The 24,304-nt window shown below is 34.0% G+C and overlaps 1 long non-coding RNA gene across 1 annotated transcript; it reads left to right on the forward strand.

Moving 5' to 3' along the window:
• The first annotated feature begins 7,739 nt into the window (after positions 1 to 7,739).
• On the forward strand, positions 7,740 to 8,841 carry LOC128294015 (uncharacterized). The gene is made up of 2 exons (XR_008284182.1): positions 7,740 to 7,827; positions 8,550 to 8,841. It is a non-coding gene; the product is annotated as an uncharacterized LOC128294015 (long non-coding RNA).
• Positions 8,842 to 24,304: the final 15,463 nt, after the last annotated feature.

Here is a 24,304-nt window from a genome sequence, read left to right on the forward strand (position 1 = left end):
TATCTCTTAACATGTAACTCCTATGACCATTTCGTTTCTTCCATATGAAAATAGACTCATCAAGGTTCATTTACATAGCTTATTCACTATTTAATTCCATTCCTACGAATTTTGGTGATTTTTCACATTCACGTCACTGCAGCTGGCAGCATCTGTTTTTAAGGTAGGTCTTACCTATTTGGTAGTCTCCATGAACCAACTAGTCTTGCCATACATAGGTTCATATATGATCATTTTAACCATGCCAATGGCTGATCATATGACCAACATTCCCATTTCAAGCCATAGCCACATCATGACACCAAATATATACATACAACCCACAATTAGTCTAAGTCGATACTTCACTTTTACGAGCCATTTTCGCATGGCCGTATATATATACATCACAACATATTCAACCAACAAGGGTAGTCCTATACATGCCATTTCAAAGTTCAACCAAAATTTATACCAAAATAGAGGCGTGGATAGCGTGGATGACTTCGACTTTATTGATCCCGAATCCGATTGCTATCGAGCGAAATCTATAAAATAGAGAGCCAAAGTAACGGGTAAGCATTTTTTATGCTTAGTAAGTCTCAAGGAATATAATCAACTCTAATTACAGCAATACATTCACATAGCCAAATGCATCATTTCATTAATACACATTCTTACTTCACACTTCATCATTATATACTTTCACAAAGTATCAATCCATTCAATAACTGAAATTCATTAGTCGATTGAGCGAATGTTGCTCAAACATGTCGACTTTCAATGCACATATAACGTACCTTATCCTTTGGGCTTTTCGAGTGTACTAATTGAATTCATTACAGCAACCAGCACTCACCTCCAGCCCAAGATTCTTGAATATAACCGGATATAATCACGTGCACAAATGCCTTCGGTCTTAGCCGGATAGAATAACTTCGCACGAATGCCTTGGTCTTAGCCCGGATATAGCCACTAGCACAATTGCCTTCGGTCTTAACCGGATATAATTTCCAGCATAATTGTCTTGTGGCTTAGCCGGATATCATTCAATTTCTCATGTACACATACATCAATAATCATTGGACATACATATTTCATTTTAGTTACTAAGGCTCAAACGCACATATATTCACAAGCATATTCGCCTTGGGACTTAGCCCGGGTATCATTCAATTTCTCACACACATAAATCAATAATCATACACATCCATACTTCATCTCACATAATTCAAGTAAGGTCACTTCTTGAGGACTTACCTCGGATGTTGTCGAACGGCTTTTTCGGCTATTCGATCACTTTTTCCTTCCCCTTGTCCAATTGTGGCCCTCTTAGCTCTTGAGCTAAATTCAAACAAATTCAATTTATTAAAACCTCATTGTGCTTGCTTACGGCCGAATATGACAAGGAGTTTAAATGGTCATATGGCCACTCTTTAGCTTGAATACACAATGGTCATGCACATTTTATACTACATCAAGCAATTCAATACAATTTATTTGAGCATCAAGGAAAAACTAAGGCCTTCAATAGGCTACCCAAGGCCGAATATTCATGTACATGTTGAGGCCAATTATGCACTTAATACCTCACAAAAACAGCATGCATTTTACTAGTTAATGCTTTGCACATTGTGGCTCAAAACTTATAATATAGCATCAAGCACTTATATGTGTGCTAGGCCGAATCGTGCTTGCAATTTCACAAGCATTCTTCAACATCTTCTTCTTTAAACCAATATATTCATCACTTACTTCATAGCCAAAACATCATGTGCAAACATATATATACAATATGAGCATGGCGAATTTCAAGGTGTCCATAGCCATCCAAAAATACAAATTTTAACTAACATGCAAGAAGCATGAACCATGCTCATGAATGCATCATGGCGAATATGACAATCTTGCTCCTTTTCAACTTCAATCATGATAAAACAAAAGAAACTCAAAATCTTACTCAAGAGTAGACAATCCATCATTGCATGCATCATCATCAAGCTTCACACTTAGCATGCAATGGCTTTATCACCATAACAACTTTGGCCAAATACCATTTCCATGGCATAACAAGGATTTGAGCCATGGCTAACATGCACATCAAATTAGCAACCAAACCATGCATGAAACTCCCAACACAACCTCATACATACCTTAATCTTGATGTAAACTTAGCCAAATCTCCTTCTAGGTCTCTTCCAACCCAAGCATGAAGCAAAAATCCTCCCCCTTTTCCCTTAGTATTTTCGGCCAAGAAGATGAGAAAGGATGAACAAATTTTTCTTTTCTTTCTTTAGGACATTCGGCCAAAGTGTTTAGAATGGATGAACAATTTTTTTTTTTTCTTTAATGCTAGTCTTTATTTTATGACTTCCTACATACACCACTAGCAAAACATGTTGGAAACATGTTCCCTTGCCCATAACCTTGTCATGGCCGGCCACTCCTCCTTTTTGTTAACATGTACTAACAAGCCATTTAAAATTAGCCTATCATATTTCACCATGTTTCACTTTGATCCCTATTTAATACTTTCTCATACAAATGGGTAAAATTAGAGAATGAAATTTCCACATATGCATGCACACACATAATAAGCATAGAATATAACAATTAATTATTTTTATGATTTCGGTTTAGTGGTCCCGAAACCACATTCGGCTAGGGTCTATTTTGGGCTGTCACAACTCTCCCCACTTAAGAAATTTTCGTCCCGAAAATCTTACCGGTAAATAGGTTTGGATATCGCTCTTTCATAGAGTTCTCGGTCTCCCAAGTAGCTTCTTCTATCCCGTGCTTGAGCCATAACACTTTCACTAGCGGAACCCGCTTGTTTCATAACTCTTTCACTTCTCGTGATAGGATACGAATCGGTTCTTCCTCATAACACATATTAGCTTGAATTTCAATTTCGATAGACTAATCACGTGCGATGGATCGGATCTATAGCGTCGAAGCATCGAAACGTGAAAGACATCGTGAACCTTTTGAGTTCGGGGCAAAATCAAGCGATATGCCACCGGACCGACTCGCTCGATATCTCATATGGCCCAATGAACCTCGGGCTCAACTTGCCCTTACTACCGAACACGAGTATCTTTTTCCAAAGCGATACCTTGAGAAACACTTTATCACCCACCGATACTCGATATCCTTACGCTTCAGATCCGCGTCGACTTCGACGATCGGAGGCTATCTTGAGACTTTCACGGATTTCTTTCACTTCGCATTCAGCATCCCTAATCAAATCCACCGAAAATCTTGCTTTCACCGAGCTCGGTCCAAAACAATGGTGTACGGCATTTACGACCGTACAAGGCCTCGTAGGGTGCCATCTTAATACTTGATTGAAAGTCGTTGTTGTAAGCGAATTCAATCAACGGCAAATACCGCTCCCATGAACCACTAAACTCGAGGACGCAACATCTTAACATATCCTCAAGTATCCGAATTATCCGCCGGATTGACCATCGATTTGGGGTGAAAGGCGGTGCTGAAATGCAACTTGGTACCCAAAGCTTCTTGCAACTTTTTCCAAAATCGCGAGGTAAATCTCGGATCTCTATCCGACACGATGGAAATAGGCACCCGTGTAATCTCACAATGAGAAACGTACAATTCAGCTAATTTGTCCATTGAAAATCCAGACGTCACGGGGACAAAGTGGGCCGACTTAGTCAATCAATCTACCACGACCCAAACCGCATCCTTCTTACTTGCGACAATGGCGGTCCGGATACAAAGTCTATTGTGACTCGATCCCATTTCCACTCGGGTATCGTGATTGGTCAAGTAATCTCGAAGGCACTGATGTTCCGCTTTCACTTGTTGACATATTAAACATCTCAAACAAAGTCGGAGATGTCTCGCTTCATACCATGCCACCAAAACCGACGTTTCAAATCATTGTACATCTTCGTACTCCGGGTGGATTGCCATTCGGCTACAATAGGCTTCATTCGAATTATCGAAATGAGTTCAATTCGGGACACATGACGACTTTTGAACCTCAAACAATCGTCATCGTCGATTTGAAACTCCGAGTCCTTGTTCGAACACACGCAGCCGTTTTGCAACCAACTCGTCGTCGACTTTACGAGCTTCTCGAATTTGGTGTGTCAATAATGGTTTGGCTTTCAATTCAGCCACTAACACACCGTCGGATCGGACGGACAAGTGCACATTCATCGCTCGTAAAGTGAATAACGATTTACGACTCAAGGCATCCGCAACCACATTCGCTTTTCCGGGTGATAGTCAATGATCACTCATAATCCTTTAACAGCTCGAGCCAACGTCTTTGTCGCAGATTTAAGTCTCTTTGGGTCATCAAATATTTGAGACTTTTGTGATCCGAGTATACATGGCACCTTTCACCAAATAAGTAATGTCGCCAAATCTTTAAGGCGAATACGATGGCGGCCAATTCGAGATCATGAGTCGGATAATTTTTCTCATGTGGCTTTAATTGCCTCGACGATAGGCCACAACTCGACCTTCTTGCATTAATACGCAACCTAACCCAAGTAGGAGGCGTCGCTATAGATGACAAACTCCTTGCCGGACTCGGGTTGCACTAGAATTGGGGCTTCATCAAATAAGTTTTCATTGATCGAAACTTTTTGGCATTTCTCCGTCCATTCGAACTTAACATCCTTTTGGAGTAAGCCGTCATCGGCGTGGCTATCGTTGAGAAGCCTTTACAAATCGTCGGTAATAACCTAAGAAGCCCCAAAAGCTCGAACCTCGGTAATATTTCTGAGGCTTCCAATTAAGTATGGCTGAAATTTTATTCGGTCGACTCGAATACCCGATGCAGATACCACATGACCCAAGAAGCTAACCTCTCTTAACGAACTCACACTTGCTGAACTTAGCATATAATTGCTTATCCCGTAAAATTTACAAAGACTAACCGCAGGTGTTCAAGATGTTCGGTCTCATTTCTTGAATAGACCAAGATGTCATCAATAAACACGACTACGAATCGATCCAAATATGGTCTAAAGATCCGATTCATTAAATCCATAAATACCGCAGGGGCATTAGTAAGCCCAAACGGCATCACTAGGAACTCATAGTGACCATATCTCGTTCTGAAGGCAGTCTTGGGTACGTCCGAATCTCGGATTCGCAATTGATAATAGCCCGATCTCAAATCTATTTTCGAGAACACTGAGGCTCCCTTCAGTTGATCGAACAAGTCATCAATACGTGGCAACGAATATTTGTTCTTTATCATCGCTTTATTAAGCTGACGATAGTCGATGCACAGCCGCATGGTTCCATCCTTCTTCTTCACGAACAATCTTGGCGCACCCAAGGCGAAAAACTCGGCGAGCAAAACCTCTATCCACCAATTCTTGCAATCGAGCTTTCAACTCCTTTAATTCGTTGGTGCCATACGATACGGAGCTATCGAAATTGGAGTGGTACCGGTACCAATTTGATGCCAAATTCTATTTCCGAACAGTGGTAAACCCGCAATTCTTGGGAAAACATCCGGTATTCACAAACCACGGGCACAGATTCGGGTTTCTTTTCGATTCCTTGTCATCGAAAGCACGACGCAAGGTACGCCGCACCCTTTTCTTACATATTTTCGGGCCAACATCGCCGATATTACGGTGGCAACCCCTTTAAGTCCGTAGACTCAACCCAAATTATTTCATTATTCGCGCACCTTAAATCGATAGTCTTGCTCTTGCAATTTACAACCGCATCGTGCATGGTCAACCAATCCAAACCAAGAATAACGTCGAACTCATCGAACGGCAAAAGCATCAAGTCCGCCGGAAAACAAGAACCTCGGAACACTAGGGGACTTTTCTTGCACACTTTGTTGACAAGCACGTAATGACCCAAGGGTTTGACACCGAATTACAAACTCAAGAGACTCAATGGGCAAAGTCTTACTGGATGCTAAGGTTTCACATATATATGAATGAGTAGAACCAGGGTCAATCAAAGCAATCACATTTGTATTGAAAAGAGTGAAAGTACCGGTAATAACATCTGGAGAGGCAGCATCCTCGCGTGCGCGTATGGCATAAGTCCTAGCAGGAGCACGAGCCTCAGATCTGATGGTAGCATCTCTAGATCCTCTCTAACCACCACTGACATTGCCCATATTTGTAGGTGGCCTACCTCGGCGATGGTAGCACCGGGTTTGCACTCTGACTTACATTCTGCTCATGCATCCTCGGGCAATCCTTCATAAAGTGGTCGGCCGATCCACACTTATAGCAGAGCGATCACGAAACCAACAGCTCCCGAATGCCATTTGCCACAATGTGGACACTCCACCCTCTCGGCGATCATTTCCACCACCGTGATCGAGGTGACTCGTGTGGTCACAGGGGTCGATCGCGTCCTCGTCTAGAAAAGCCCAAACGCCTCTAGACCGGCTCACATCATCTCGAAATCTCTTGATGTGACATCCCAAAATTGACCCTAGTCGGGATGTGGTTTCGGGACCACAAAAGCGAGGCATAAAAATAATTTATAATTTATTTTGATGCCTATAATATGTGTTAATTCATGTGTGACATTTTGATGTTTCGATTTAGAGTTATAAATGTGAATTTCACTAGAAAGGGCCTAGTAGTAAACATTGAAAGTATGATGGGGAAATGTGGGATGACTAGTTTATAATGCATGCAAAAATAAGGATTTGCATGTCAAATTCCCCTAACATGAAGTGGCCGCCATGACAAGGAATCATGGGCTAAACATGTCATGAAACATGTTTTGTTGGTGCACTAGGGAGAAACAATAAACAAATGAGTATGGGTAATAAAGAAAGAAAAAAAAAATGTGTGTGTGAGTGAAACCCCCCCTTGCAGTGCATTGTGGAAGAGAAAAGAAAAATTTTGTTCATCCATTTTCTCTTCTTTGGCCGAAAATACTAAGGAAAAGGGAGGATTTTTGCTTCATGCTTGGTTTAGAAGAGAACTAGAAGGAGATTTGGCTATACTTGCATCAAGATTAAGGTATGTTTGAGGTTGTGTCATGAGATTCATGCTTGTTTTGGTTGCTAACTTGATGTGCATGTTAGCCATGGTTCAAATCCTTGTTATGCCATGGAAATGGTATTTGGCCAAGGTGGATTTTGTGTTAATGCCATTGCATGTTAAATATGAAGCTTGTTAATGGTGTATGTGATGGGGATTGATGGCTCTTGGACTTTCTTTTTAGTATTTTTGAGTGAGACATTAAGTTCTTTGCTTAATCATGACCAAAATGATGGTGTTGTGATGTATTCGGTCATGGTATATCCACAAGTATGATTCATGCATGTTGCATGGTAGGTAAGATTTGAGCTTTGAATATGTGTTTGCACATGATGAATTGGTATGACATATATACTATTTCAAGGTATATATTTGCTTGGGATGATGTTTTCGGTTATGTAGTACATGAGAGATGTGTATTGAGCTACAATATGTAATCGTTAGTTAGTAAAATGCATGCTGTTTTTGTGTGGTATTAAGTGCATAATCGGCCTCAACATGGGCATGCATATTCGCCACATGAGGGGAAATTGGTGTGCATGCATTCGGTTAGAGGCAAGCATATTGATGCCTATTCTTGGCTTAGAAAATTCGCTAAGAGGAATACTAACTAAGGTGTTGAGTTCGATTCATGATTTTGTACATATCGACTTTGATGCCTAATGAGTAGATATTTATATATTGGCTAGGCATCTTGAATTCCTCTTCCGATGCTCAAATGATAAAACCAATTTATTTGTTAAATTTAGCCCAAGAAGCTAGAGGTGGAGAATCAAGCAAAGGCAAAGGAAAGATAATCGAGTAGTCGATTGGAAATCGTTTCATCCAATATAAGGTAAGTCATAAAGCATATATTTGGCATTGATTTAAATGATCATAATATATATATGCAATTGTGTTTAATGAATTGATGTGTAAGTGGAAATGTATGTGTATGGAGTGATGCCATTGTTGAATGTATAAAGGTAGTAAAATGCATAACGTATTGGTCTTGGCACTAAGTGTGCGGGTATAAATGGACACGGTGACAAGATTGGCACTAAGTGTGCGGATTTAAAATTTGTACAGCACTAAGTGTGCGAATTTGATTATATAGCACTATGTGTGCGAGCTGATTATATAGCACTAAGTGTGCGGACTTATTATATGCTTTTGCATCACTATTGGCACTGAGTGTGCGATATTATCGAGTTGATCACGGACAGCGGATCGGGTAAGTACCTCGAGCTCATGATGAATAGAAAATACGTCCATGCTTGGGGTTGAATTGGTAAGCCTTAAATCTATGTGATGATTGAAATTGTATGGTTGTGCTGGAAAATGAGTTAATGTGTGAAAAATACTTGATTATCTTGTTGTGTAGATTATGAAATGTGGATGTATGACTTGGTATGAGATTGGACCGAAAGGTCCGAGGTATTATGGTATAGATTCGATATGGATGAGTACCTAGCCTCGCTTTTTGTACATGTTGTAGTGACTTTATTAGTGGATTGATAAATGCTTATGACTTACTGAGTTGTAAACTCACTCAGTGTTTCTTGTCACCCATTTTAGGTCACTGGGACTCGTACTGTTGTGTGCTCGGAACCGTCGTTGAAGTCATCACACCGGCTGAAATCTTGTGGTATTGTTTTTTGTTGTTGAAGAACATTTGGCATGTATAGGCTATTATATTTTGTCGAATTGTGGGTTGTAAACTTTAAGCCATGTGAAAATGGCCTATGTGGTCGTCGAGTGGGATGCTAGAACCTATAGCCACGAGTCTTAGAAACTCAAATTTTGTTAAGGTGGCCATAATTTGTGTCATGTATGATGGATGATTAAGGCCAAGGAAAAATTCATGAAATTGGCATAGTCTACTGCAGTAACTGTTGCGGACAGCAGCAGTGAGATGAGATTGAAAAATCACTAAAAATAGTATAAGTAGAATTAAATAGTGAGTAAATTATGGAACTGATCCTTGATGAATCTATTTTTATATGGACGAAACGAAACGACCATATGAGCAGTATACTGGGAGATATTAAAGTTCTCGTGAGACAGGGCCAGAACGATTTCTGGGTCCCCTGTCGTGACTTTGAAAATTTACCATAAATTATCCAGAAAGAATTAGGAGTCATGCCTTATATGTACAGATTCCATTTTGAGTCTAGTTTCATTAGAAACAAACGGCACTAGTATTAAAGCCCTGTACAGAAAGATATTCAAGTTGTAACGCGCGGAGGTCAGAGCAGTCGATCCCTGTAACATGGGTGACTTTAACTAATAAACTGTACCAATTGGCCCAACCAAAAATTCTAAAAATAAATCCATGGATGGATATATGAGTCTAAATTCAGGGAAAATTTACGAAACCAGTTTCCGAGTTTTGGAACTCGAGATATGATTTTTAAGGCGACGGTGACGCAGTTTTCCAGCCTGTCCAGAAATGCCAAATTGGTCGGTACTTTAAGAGGATTTGTCTCGTTAACCCCTCGTGTCCGACACCGGCGTCGGTCACGAGTTAGGGGTGTTACATTCGATGCTTGTTGAAGAGACTTTCCCGAAGACCTCTTTCGGAATTCTCCAGTTCCCACATCAGCTTTTTGTTTCTCCTTTCTAAGCTCTTCGGCTTTACAAGCTCGCTCAACAAGTACTACGAACTCTCGTATCTCGAGGATGCCAACAAACATCCTTATATCATCATTCAGCCCATCCTCGAAGCGTTTACACATAATAGCTTCGGATGAAATGCATTCTCGCGCGTACCGGCTAAGCCTCACAAATTTTCGTTCGTAGTCGGTAACTGACATCGAACCTTGCTTAAGATCAAGGAATTCCCTCCGCTTTTGGTCGATGAATCTCTGACTGATATACTTTTTTCGGAACTCGGTTTGAAAGAATTCCCAAGTCACTTGCTCTCTAGGCACCACAGAAGTCAGAGTACTCCACCAATAGTAGGCGGACTCGCGTAGCAAGGAGATGGTACACTTTAAGCACTCATCGGGTGTACAGGATAGCTCATCAAGCACCCGGATAGTGTTATCTAACCAAAATTCAGCTCGCTCGGCATCATCATCATCCGTAGCCTTAAATTCAGTGGCCCCATGTTTTCGAATCCTATCGACTGGGGGCTTACTTGACCTTATTTGGTCAGTCACCGGAGGTATTGTAGGTGCGGGGGTTGCATTTGTCGGGAATGGAGGTTGTGGAACAGCCGTGTTAGTTCGAATGTATTGATTAAACCATTCGTTCATCACACTATAAAAGGCTTGCCTAGCCTCGTCATTAGGATTGCTGGCCATAGGTTGAGAGTCCACCGGCGCTGTCCCTTGCGCGGGAGCAGGCGGCACACTCTCCACATCATCAGCTATCGCTCGGTTGGGATCGGGATCCATTGCTATAAACAAACACAAAGTCAAATTGTCAGAAATCACCACACTATCGATTCATCATTTAATGGCATGTATAGCTAGACCCCAAACACATCACGGTAGTCCTAGAATCAACTAAACCGTGGCTCTGATACCAATAAAATTGTAACACCCCGAACCCGAGACCATCGCCGGTGTCGGACACGAGGGGTTAACAAGCCAAGTTCACTTGTTTTGCCCATCCATTTGACATTTCCAGTCAGGCTGGAAAACTACGTCACTGTCGCCTTAAAAATCATATCTCGAGTTTCAAAACTCGGAAACTGGTTTCGTAAATTTTCCCTGAATTTAGACTCATATATCCATCCATGGATTTATTTCTAGAATTTTTGGTCAGGCCAATTGGTACAGTTTATTAGTTAAAGTCACCCATGTTACAGGGATCGACTGCTCTGACCTTCGCGCGGTATAACTTGAATATCTCTCTGTACAGGGCTTTAATGCTGGTACCGTTTGTTTCTAATGAAACTAGACTCAAAATGGAATCTGTAAATATAAGGTATGTCTCCTAATTCTTTTTGGATAATTTATAGTAAATTTTTAAAGTTGCGACAGGGAACCCAGAAACCGTTCTGGCCCTGTCTCACAATAGCTTTAATATCTCTTAACATGTAACTCCTATGACAATTTCGTTTCTTTCATATGAAAATAGACTCATCAAGGTTCATTTACATAGCTTATTCACTATTTAATTCCATTCCTACGAATTTTGGTGATTTTTCACATTCACGTCACTGCAGCTGGCAGTATCTGTTTTTAAGGTAGGTCTTACCTATTTGGTAGTCTCCATGAACCAACTAGTCTTGCCATACATAGGTTCATATATGATCATTTTAACCATGCCAATGGCTGATCATATGACCAACATTCCCATTTCCAAGCCATAGCCACATCATGACACCAAATATATACATACAACCCACAATTAGTCTAAGTCGATACTTCACTTTTACGAGCCATTTTCGCATGGCCGTACATATATACATCACAACATATTCAACCAACAAGGGTAGTCCTATACATGCCATTTCAAAGTTCAACCAAAATTTATACCAAAATAGAGGCGTGGATAGTGTGGATGACTTCAACTTTATTGATCCCGAATCCGATTGCTATCGGCGAAATCTATAAAACAGAGAGCCAAAGTAACGGGTAAGCATTTTTTATGCTTAGTAAGTCTCAAGGAATATAATCAACTCTAATTACAGCAATACATTCACATAGCCAAATGCATCATTTCATTAATACACATTCTTACTTCACACTTCATCATTATATACTTTCACAAAGTATCAATCCATTCAATAACTGAAATTCATTAGTCGATTGAGCGAATGTTGCTCAAACATGTCGACTTTCCAATGCACATATAACGTACCTTATCCTTTGGGCTTTTCGAGTGTACTAATTGAATTCATTACAGCAACCAGCACTCACCTCCAGCCCAAGATTCTTCGGAATATAACCGGATATAATCACGTGCACAAATGCCTTGGTCTTAGCCGGATAGAATAACTTCATACGAATACCTTGGTCTTAGCCGGATATAGCCACTAGCACAATTGCCTTGGTCTTAACCGGATATAATTTCCAGCATAATTGTCTTCGGGCTTAGCCCGGATATCATTCAATTTCTCATGTACACATACATCAATAATCATTGGACATACATATTTCATTTTCGTTACTAAGGCTCAAACGCACATATATTCACAAGCATATTCGCCGGGACTTAGCCCGGTATCATTCAATTTCTCATACACACATAAATCAATAATCATACACATCCATACTTCATCTCACATAATTCAAGTAAGGTCACTTCTTGAGGACTTACCTCGGATGTTGTCGAACGGCTTTTTCGGCTATTCGATCACTTTTCCTTCCCTTGTCCAATTGTGGCCCTCTTAGCTCTTGAGCTAAATTCAAACAAATTCAATTTATTAAAACCTCATTGTGCTTGCTTACGGCCGAATATGACAAGGAGTTTAAATGGTCATATGGCCACTCTTTAGCTTGAATACACAATGGTCATGCACATTTTATACTACATCAAGCAATTCAATACAATTTATTTGAGCATCAAGGAAAAACTAAGGCCTTCAATAGGCTACATAAGGCCGAATATTCATGTACATGTTGAGGCCAATTATGCACTTAATACCTCACAAAAACAGCATGCATTTTACTAGTTAATGCTTTGCACATTGTGGCTCAAAACTTATAATATAGCATCAAGCACTTATATGTGTGCTAGGCCGAATCGTGCTTGCAATTTCACAAGCATTCTTCAACATCTTCTTCTTTAAACCAATATATTCATCACTTACTTCATAGCCAAAACATCATGTGCAAACATATATATACAATATGAGCATGGCGAATTTCAAGGTGTCCATAGCCATCCAAAATACAAATTTTAACTAACATGCAAGAAGCATGAACCATGCTCATGAATGCATCATGGCCGAATATGACAATCTTGCTCCTTTTCAACTTCAATCATGATAAAACAAAAAGAAACTCAAAATCTTACTCAAGAGTAGACAATCCATCATTGCATGCATCATCATCAAGCTTCACACTTAGCATGCAATGGCTTTATCACCATAACAACTTTGGCCAAATACCATTTCCATGGCATAACAAGGATTTGAGCCATGGCTAACATGCACATCAAATTAGCAACCAAACCATGCATGAAACTCCCAACACAACCTCATACATACCTTAATCTTGATGCAAACTTAGCCAAATCTCCTTCTAGGTCTCTTCCAACCCAAGCATGAAGCAAAATCCTCCCCTTTTCCCTTAGTATTTTCGGCCAAGAAGATGAGAAAGGATGAACAAATTTTCTTTTCTTTCTTTAGGACATTCGCCAAAGTGTTTAGAATGGATGAACAATTTTTTTTCTTTAATGCTAGTCTTTATTTTATGACTTCCTACATACACCACTAGCAAAACATGTTGGAAACATGTTCCCTTGCCCATAACCTTGTCATGGCCGGCCACTCCTCCTTTTTGTTAACATGTACTAACAAGCCATTTAAAATTAGCCTATCATATTTCACCATGTTTCACTTTGATCCCTATTTAATACTTTCTCATACAAATGGGTAAAATTAGAGAATGAAATTTCCACATATGCATGCACACACATAATAAGCATAGAATATAACAATTAATTATTTTTATGACTCGGTTTAGTGGTCCCGAAACCACATTCCGGCTAGGGTCTATTTTGGGCTGTCACACAAACTTTCTAAAATTCAACATAATTCAAGTGGGGCTTTATTCTAGGACTCCCAAAACATCAAAATTACAAGAAAATGACTAAATTGACTTACCAATTAAGCTTCAAACCTTAAAACCCTATTTTTCCTTCAAACCTTAAAACCCTATTTTTCCTTTCTTTTTCTTTTTCTTTTTCTTTCCTTTCTATTCCGTTTTCATTCTCTGTTCTTTCTTTTTCTATTTTGTTTCTTTTATTTATTTTAACTATTATATTATATTATTATAATAATATATTATATATATTAAATATCTTATACTTAAAATATAAGTAAATACATATATATTTTACATTTGTATAAATACAATTATTACAAATGTATTAATTTATACCACACATTTGTCCCCTTTTTGGTTTATCTACTAAATTTAGTCCTTTCACTTTTCTTTAGTCTATAATTAAACTTTTACCCTATATTCAATCTAGTCCTGTCACTAATTTAGCCTTAATTCAAGCTAATTCGCTTAGCAAAAATCTAATTAATCACACTACTAACTTCGTAAATACTTCTAATAAATATTTACGAATTCATCTTATAGAAATGGTAACCCGGAAATACAATTTTCTGATACTCATAAACTTTGAGTCATTACATGTAGCATGTCACACCTTAGATCCAAGAAGGAAACACCTTAGATTCTTCCACCACGAGTTCTTAAACTAAGCCTGTAGCATGTCTTCGTCAGTTTTGTTTATATTTTTTTTCTATTTCCAATTCATGACCAGTCAAAGCTTGTTATTTGTTTGACAGGAAAGTATTGCGGTAGAATTTTAGATCCCTTGGAAGAAGGTTGCAAGCTTGGCCCTATTGTTAGTAGAGGGCAGGTATTATTTCAATTTTGTTGTTTGATTTTAGGTGCTTTAAAGATTGTATTTTCGATTTTTTTGTTTCTCAGATTCTTAATTTTTTCGTTTTTGTTTGTGTAAATGCGTTAGTTTCTTCTGATAGTTTCGTGTTATCTTCAACTCCAAGCAGATTTTAGCGATTGAATCGCTCTTCATAATCATCTCTATTTATTTGAGTTTGATTGTTTCCTTAGAAAGGAGGAATGAATTAGTAATAGTTGAGAATCCTAGGCTTTGATTAATTTATTTATTTCTACTCTGTTGATGAGAAGTTGTTTATCCATTTATGGGGTTCTGATTTCTAATGTGTAAAATGTAAAAAAGTGAAAACTTTTGGCTCAGTTTAACAACTATTTGGCATTGTAAGAAAAAGGGTATTCTTTGTTTTCTTTTTCTTTTTCCTTTTTATTGCTTTCTTCCAATTGGGAGCAGTTCCTTATCTCCAGAGTTTGCAAATTAAACGCACTTAGAAGTTTTGGAAAGCCTCCATGAGCAACAGTAATCGGGAAGAGACATTTTAAGTTTTCACAATTGAAGATACTAATCAGAGTCAAATTAGGAAAGCAAATAGGTTGGAGTTGAAGGTCATGTGATGAAGTTTGATCCTTCTCAGTAATCTGCTTCTCTTCTTCAAAATTACATATATCTAAATTGTTCAATTGCTCACTTGTTATTCTTCGTAGCTCCAATTTCTATAAATAAATCATTTCAAAATGTTTAATAAAAGTGAACAACTTATCATTTTATTAATTAATTTCTCTTACAAATCATAAAAAGTCTCTTAATGAAATTTTATCTGAGTTATTAAATGGTATTATAGTCAGCTAGCTGTACTGTTACTTGTAAAATGGTATTATTTCTTCCAACTGGTAAAAATTTATCTGAGATAAGGAACTGCTCCCAATTGGAGGTTTTTCTTTAGTTTGCTAGAGGTCTTCTATCTTGAATGGTAAAAAAGGAAGCAACCTGTTACTTGTAAAACTAGCCTCCCCCCACCCCAAAGGGAGCTCTTCGAGTTTGAATATGGTTCTTTGCGCATATATGTTATCACAACTAGTTTTAATGCAGTTAAAATGTGCATTTCATTTATATCTTTTAAGGAGATAATGCTGGAACTCATATTGAGGTAATGCCTGATTTTACTGAAATAATTGGTCTGGACATTCTTCTCAGAATCGAGAGTTAGTGACCTGTCAGTTTGGCAAAATGCTATTTAATAATTTTGGTAATGATTGTTGCTTTTCTATACTGATATCTTGAAGTAAATCCTCATACAATGAAAATCCGAGTAGTTCAGTGTTATACAAAGTGGAATATGATGTATGTATGCTTCTGCAACACTTAATTTGTACACATGAACAAATTGGCATTGGTTCCAGTGACATTATCAAGATAGGAACTAAGTTGAAACTTGTCTATGTCATTAAGTTATCAATCATTTTCTCTTTTATTTTTTATATAATGACTTATTTGGTCCTTCAACTTTACAAAAAAAGTTGTTTTAATTATTCATTTAAATTTTCACTTCTTTTAGCCCTTGAGCTTACATTATTTATCAAATCACTCTGAAATGAATGAAAAAGTTATTGTGTGTTAACTTTGTTGGCGTGGATTAATTTTAAAAATTAAAAAATACTTTTGTAATTTTTATTTTTAATAATTTTAATAAATTTTAGTTTTTCTTAAACAATTTTTTAAAATTTTTATATTTTAAAAACTAATTACTTATTGATCGAGATCGTGATTAGACAAATAACACAAGTTTAAAGGCTAAAAAAAACCAAGAATTTAAATAAAAACTAAAATAATTTAAAAAATTAAATAGCTAAATAAATTATTGTAACTATCTTTTTGTTTTCATCCTTACAAATATAGGGAGGGGATGAATTACATAAAACTCAAACCGTGATTGTTAACATTTTTACCGCTCCAACTGTGGTTACATTGATTAAGAAAATAGCCTGGATTTAATGATAGTAATATATGTTATTTTTAATAGTAATATGTAGTAGAAAAATGTAAAATTGATTTTACCATAAGTTATTTTTTAAAAGACTATTTATTCACATTTACGTGTTTTTAAATTAAGTAATGATTTTAATGTAAGTTGATGCGTAATTGTAAACATACGCGCCGTTGGCCTTGAAATCAGTAAGAGCATTGCCTCTGAAGTGCTAATTCAACAAAAGTCAGAAATGACCATTCAAGAAAGTGATCTGAAATTATATCCAACATTATGTAAAGTAGAAAGTTTAGCTGAGGATGAGCGTTATTGCGCATTGAACAAAATTCCAGATCATCCAACGCAATTGCTCATTTTTTTTTAGTTTACCTTCTGCTGTGCGATTGGAATGGGTCAGAATATTTCTTGCTGACCATTAAAAATCATGGTTGTGTTGATGATATTTTGGTAACTTTTTGTGTTTGTAATATTTGAATGGTATAATGACATGATAGAATGTCATTACAATGTTGTAACTTTTTGAGGTTGTAAAATTTTATAACATATGGATTATGACATACAAACTAATGAAATCATGTAACTTTTTGTTAATATATGAATATTATGTTTGGATGTGAAATATAATTCTCAAGTTATTTATTACTTCTAATATTTTATTTTTATTGTAGAATAATTAATTTATCTGTTTCACTAATGATATTTTAGCACATTAAATATGTATTGCGGTTTAAATATAATAAAGTAGACTATATATTATTTTTATAGTATTATATATTATGATTTTTAATTCATATAGTAATAATTATATTGAGAATTTTATTAAATTATATATTATTTTATTAAATTATATTTAATAATAATTATGTTAAAATATGGTTAAATTATTTATTATTTTTATTAAATTATTTTTAATAATAATCTTATTAAAATTTAATAACAATAACAATAATCATCTATCTAAAAATAATTTTGCTAAGGGTATTCTAGTCATTTTAGTTTTTTTTCCTTATGCTATTACAACATCATTCCATTCAACCAAACACAAGAATACTATTACAATTCTATTCCATTCCATTCCATTCAACCAAACAGTTGAATTACTGATTACACCTCTATTCCATTACGGCTCTATTCAATTATAACTTTATTCCATTACAGCCAACCAAACGTACCCTTAGTGTCTTTCGACATTTTCTCCCTTTTCATTTAAATATTTTTTTATTTCTCTAAATAAATATTTAATAACTAATTTTTTTTTTTTACAGTTATAGGTGTCGAGTTTAATATAAGTATTTCATCATTAAACTTCTTTGAGATCTGAGAGGGAACAAGGAAAGGCGAAGGGTGAATCAAGAAATTTTTTAAAAGGTTGGAATTAAATTATAATTTTTGTGAGATCAAAATACAAATTTATAATATAATAACTTATAATTTCATCATCTTTGAAGCAACATAATATTTCTTTTATTATTATTATTTTGGGTCAAAGTGCAGTTTGTACATAATATGCATTAACTTCTAATTTGCTTTTTAATAATAAATTAAAAGGCAGTTTTTCTTTTCGTCAAAATATTAAACTGATCTTAATACTAATAGAGTTAAGATCTGGAGTTGAATTTAAATAAATAAACGAAACTCGACATTAATGAATATCAAAGTCCTAAGTTAGAATTGTTAATCGAAATTCTATTTGCTTATCTCTTCCTTATTCCCGAAGAAGTTTAGTAGGCAAAACTTTAAACTAAACTTAACACCCATTGGTGTTGAAATATCCTACTATAAAAAATTATTCTGAAATATTACTTTGAAAAAGAAACCTAGCTTGAAAAATAATAAAATAAATTTCCGACATTCAGGTAAAAAATATGTGACAATTATCTAGAAATTATATTTTATCCTATGTTTTTAAGTGAAGTTACATATTCATGTGCCAATTACAAATATAATTAAATAAAATTTCAGTAAATCATTTATTTAAAAATCAAAACATATATAATATGAATTTATGGTTAATTGAATAGTTATTTATGTTTTAAATAAATTTTGTTAAAATTGGTTGGAAAGAATTTTTTAAATTTTTTAATTTTTTACTAAACACTTTTATAAAAAGAAAAATTATATATTTTTTTACTTTTTCACCCCTTCAATTTTCTATTTTTCAATTTTTCCACTCTACCGGTACCAAGTAAAGTCTTAGAATATGCTTGGATAAAAATTTAAACATATTGGAGACTTTTAAAATTCTAGTATTTTAAAAAAATTATTTCAAAATGTTAGTATTTGTGATTATTTTGTTTGAATTTTTTAAAAGAAATAGATTTTTGGAATTTTATAGGTTAAAAATAATTGTAAAAATGAATATAAAAAATAATAATAAATATGAATATGTAAAAGTATATAAATATTTTAATATTAAAAACCATTTTTGGGTGAAATTTGAATAAAGGATTTAAGTTATTCAAAATCCCTATTTAAATTCCTTACAAATTTTGAAACTCTCCAGTATTTTTATATAAATAAAGAAATATTTTTAATATTAATTTTATTATAGGTTCTTATCATATCTGTTCTTTTTGATACCATCTCTAAAATTATTCATAACCTCTCTCCAATCCTTAAATAAGAGGATAATATGTTTCAACGTGCTTGAACTTATGCTCACTTACACTCAAACTAATCAAGCTAAGACTCAATTGACAAATAAGTATGTTTTTTTAAAAATTAAAAACTACAATTCAATATACAATTGAACAAAACTTGCATACTTAATTAAATGTCTACAAAATTGGGTGTTTGTAAATGGAAATTGAAAATGATAACTTAAAAAAGTAAGAATTTTTTTATAAAATATTGCCACTATTTCAAATGAGAAATTATGAAATAATAATTTACAAGGTTGACAAAACCTATTTATTAAACAAAGCAATTCCTGAGGTTTGACCATATGTTGTTGATTTCAAACTCTAGAGTATTGCTAAAAATCGACTCAATTTTTTAATATAAAAATTAAATACATTCTTTTAATAGGGATATAGAAGAAGTTGTCCAAGGTTTGAATCTGGGATGAAATATCAATTCAAATAATTTTTCATCATATCATTGATTTAGTTTATTATAATTTATGATATATATATATATATATATATATATTTTGTCTAAGGATTTCTATTTTTTCAGGAGAATTCTATACAGTACTATTTATTAAGAGCCAATGAACCTCTAAACAAGTTTAGTATTATTCTCAATGTTGAATTTTTTCTTTCAAATTTGCTTAAAGCCCAAGTGCCTAAAGAGGAAATGGATTCATAGAGTAATAGTGCATTGTCAAGTGCTTAAGAAGGTTGGACTCGAATCCATGGCCTATAGCATAGAGGACATTTTTAGATGATAATACTACCACTTAATCTTAACTAAAAGATACTCTCACTCTATAAACCTATTTTTAAAATGTCCTTTCAAACACTCAAACTTTTAACAAGATGAATTGTACAAACTTATCAAAAAGATTAAAAATTTGTAAACACTTAAAAAGACAAAAATTAAGATAAAAACTCATCAAGACTTAGCTATCAAATTATGTGATATTCAAAGATAGCCGGTTTCCTAAAATTAAAATTTTGCAATTAGTAGGTAAAGTTGTTTATAGCATCCTTTTCTTTGTTTTGTTAAGCCCTTAGCTTTCACGTGAAATAACCCTTACCTACAATCTATCGTACAATGAAAATAAATTTTATAAGAGTTAGTTTATAAATTATCATTATTTAAATGTATATAACCAAAAAGAATATTAAAGTAACATATTGACTTATATTAAAGTAACATATTGACTTTCAAATTATTTATCAAATTAAATAGAAATTTGTGGCAAAAATCATCATTCATCACTGACCTAGGATAACAACGAGTTAGGTATATGCATTTTGAAATTCTAATAATAAATTTAGTTATGAAAGTTTACATTTTTTTAAATTTTAAACTTATTTTTCTAGTTAAATTTGGTTATTAATCTTTTAAAAGAGTCAAATCATATTTTTCAATGAAAATATTGAGTAAAACATGATTTTTAACCATGTTGATGTGGCAATCCGAGTGACAATCCATGTATACTTATACTAACATAACATTATTTATCTTTTATGTATTGTCAACAAAAAAATATTAAACTTATAAAAATATTTTAAAATAAAAATTCAAAATTTATAAAAATTCAAAAAATAGTATTAAATACATATGAATTGCCATGCAAAATGTAATATTTAAAATTTAACATTTTAGTCAATATTTTCATTTAAAAAACCATTTAACTCTTTTTAAAAGGTTGATGACCAAATTTAGTTAAAACAAAAAAAAGGATCAAATTGAAAAAGGATATAAACGTTAAAAGCTAATTTTGTCATTATGCCTTTTTGAATTATCTGAATTATCCAAGTATTACTATCCCAGTCAGAATCTTAATTAAATATTATTATCTGTTGGATATCCAAATCCGCAAAAAATTGAATTCGAACACACAAAAAATTATTTTTTATATACAGATAAACCCTTTTAAAACAATCACCCTCTATAATAGCATTTATTATAACAACCAAGTTTACTGTAGAATCATTTTTTATATTTTGTTATTACTCTCTATTAATAACTTTTCATCTATAACAACAATAATAAAAATGAGGTACACTCTTTGCTAAATTAGTTCTCTATAGCAATCTATTATCTCAAATTTTAGTAAAATTAGTTTTATTCCTAAGTGAAAAAAATAATAAATTTTAGTTAATATATTATTTCAATAAAATGTTAAAATTTTATGTATAAAAATATTAATAATATTTTATTAGATGAAAAATAATCTTTAATAAATGGAATTAAATTTGTAAATTTCATTAAAGATAGAATCTAAATCTCACTTATTAATAAAATTATTAAAATATTATAATTTTTAATTTGAAATTAAAAAAATCAAATATGAACTTGTTGAGCAAGTTGTGGAGCAGCATTCTAAGTGTCACTTAATAGTGGCTACTACCATCATCCTTGCGACAACGCAACAAAACTTTTCATATTTGTTGTTAACAATTTATTATAAACAAATCTTTGGGTTATTACTTGTGTTGATATTTTAATAATATGGAGGCCCAACTTTTGAAACTAATTCGTTGCCTTATGAAGATTGGATTGGATCAAGTTGCACAATTACAACTTTTGTATTATGGAGAACCGTTCAGTATTAAATTGGAGTCTACCTTGAAGACTAATCTCCATTAAATCATGTTTTATTGGACTTTATTAGTATATTTCTTTTATTATTTTGTAGCTGTTGACTTTAAGAGGTTGCATTGTAATCAATCTTTAGTATGTTAACAAGTCTCAAAACTTTTATATATTACAAGACTTGTATAGGTCTTATGTAAGAGCATATTGAGAGCCATTTATCTATTCGTTAAAGAACTTTTTATGTGAAGGCAATTGAAGGGTAAACCAATTGTGTTCTAGCTTTTAAATACAAGAGCGAGATTTCGTAAACATAGGGAAACCAAATTACATAAACAAACCTTTTTGTTCTTTGTTGTTTTGTTTACATAGTTTTCGCAGTGCCAACTATAGTGGCCGCTACAATCAGGCACTTCCATTCAACTTAGGCAATTGAAGCAATTAATGATTTTAGGTCCCAATATAACTAAATCTCACATGCAATTTTAAGTGTATAATAACCACCTCTCTATAACGTCCAAATTTTGATAGACAAATGGGGCTATAAAAAGGGTTGACTATATATAAAATCAAAATTATAAACAATTTGTAATCAGTGGATTCAATTATCTGGATTGAAATATGCATAAATTATTTGAAAAAATAATGCAATTTGGATAATGGATATCTGAGGTATTTATCCTCATACGCTCCAAATTCGTAATGGATAGTAATTTTAAAATCTGATTTTAGAAATTATTCGAATCTACATAAAAAAAGGATAAGAAATCTGTGGATATTCAAATCCATAATCAGAATTATCATATCAAATAAGTGACATTTTCTCTCTCTTTTTTTTTTTTTGAAGGGAAAGATTAAATGTTATTAAAACATCAAATAGAAAACCCAATAAAAGAAAGATAATCCTACCCCAAGTCGACAAGCTTATTCCATACACCCATTCGTAAGCCCTTCATCTTTGTTAGTATCATTAACAAGAGAAATAACAAATTTAAAATTTTCAATAAAACTTGAACCAATATGACAACTAAAGTAATCAACATATAAGCCTAACTAACTAACTTATGAATTGTCTTATTAGCTTGGTTGTGAATACTGGAAAGACATGTTATGAAAATTAGATTTCAAATGAATACTATCTTTAATAATCAATTTAAACTAAAAAATATCCATGTTCAAGTTATTCAAAGTTTTGATAACTTGCAAGAAATCTGACTCCAAAGTGATACCATTAATACGCATCGCCTTAAGCCAAGACAATGCCGCTCTTATTGATAATGCTTCAACTATGTGAGGCTCCAAACAACTTGTAACAGCCCGATTTTGGGCCTAGTTGGAACAGTGGTTTTGGAACCACTAATCCTAAGTCGGAGAAATTATTTAAATATTATTTTATCTGTTATAGCATGGTTATATGAATGTTTGAAAATTTTGGTGAACTAATTTTAGCAATTGGTTGCTTAATTTCGAAAAAGGACTAAATCGCATAAAGTGCGAAAGATTTGTTTTACTAGATGAAAGTGTTGAATGGCTATGAAACATTAAATTAAAGGTCCTTATTTAGTAAATATACCACAAATTTATTAGTGGCTGAATATAGAGCCTTAATTCATGGAATGGTCAAATGTTAGGTGACTTAATTGGTAATAAAATATTAACCTAAAAGGTTAGCTATCATTTTTTTCATTTTCCTTTCTTCTCCACCCAAAATTTCAGCTCAAAATTTTAGCAAACTTTTATCCCTTGCAAGTAAGTGATTTTGATGGTCATTTCTATTGATTTTTGTATTTATGGGAACTCTTATAGCTTAATCTAGCTAATGAGGGGACTATTTTGCATAATGGTTGAAAGTCTAGGGTTTTTCCATGAGAGTATTCATGTTGTTTGCTGAATTTTTATAGAAGAATATGAATAATGGTTGTTAAATAAACAACTTTTGTGAAGTGGTTTTCATGAAAACACCTAAAAAGACCATTTTGTAAAGTTTATAAAATAGGTTGTAAATGTGTGAAAAAATTGGAAATTGTGAGTTGCTATAAGAGTAATAAAGGTTTGGCTAGGCTTGTTAAAGGAGGAAATTTGATTAAAATCGTTTTACGAGCTTGGGGAAAAATCGTAATTATGTAAAATTTTAGGGGCAAAATGGAAATTTTGCCTAGGCATGAATTATAGATTGTCTTGATTTATATAGTGATTAAATAATTTTTTTTTTCATTTTAGATCAAGAAATATGAAATCCGAACTTAGACCGGGGGAAAACCAAGCTAGTAGACTAATTCAATCTAGTCGCCCATTTTTTGTATACTGAGGTAAGTTGTATGTAAATAATACAACTTTATTGTTATTATGTATTGAAAAATTACTATGACATAAAGTTTTTGATTATTTTTGTGAATATGCAAGATGAAAACTGATGTAGTAAAAAATCCCGGTTGAACCTTAGGAATAGATTGGATATCCATGCCATGACATTTGGGTGATAGGTGTGCTAGTGCAAGACCATGTCTGGGACGTGGCATCGGCCACATTATGAGAGCCAGTGTAAGACCATGTCTGGGACATGACATCGGCATTGAGACGAGAGCTA

Source organism: Gossypium arboreum, chromosome 6, assembly GCF_025698485.1.
Source record: "Gossypium arboreum isolate Shixiya-1 chromosome 6, ASM2569848v2, whole genome shotgun sequence".
NCBI lineage: Eukaryota > Viridiplantae > Streptophyta > Magnoliopsida > Malvales > Malvaceae > Gossypium > Gossypium arboreum.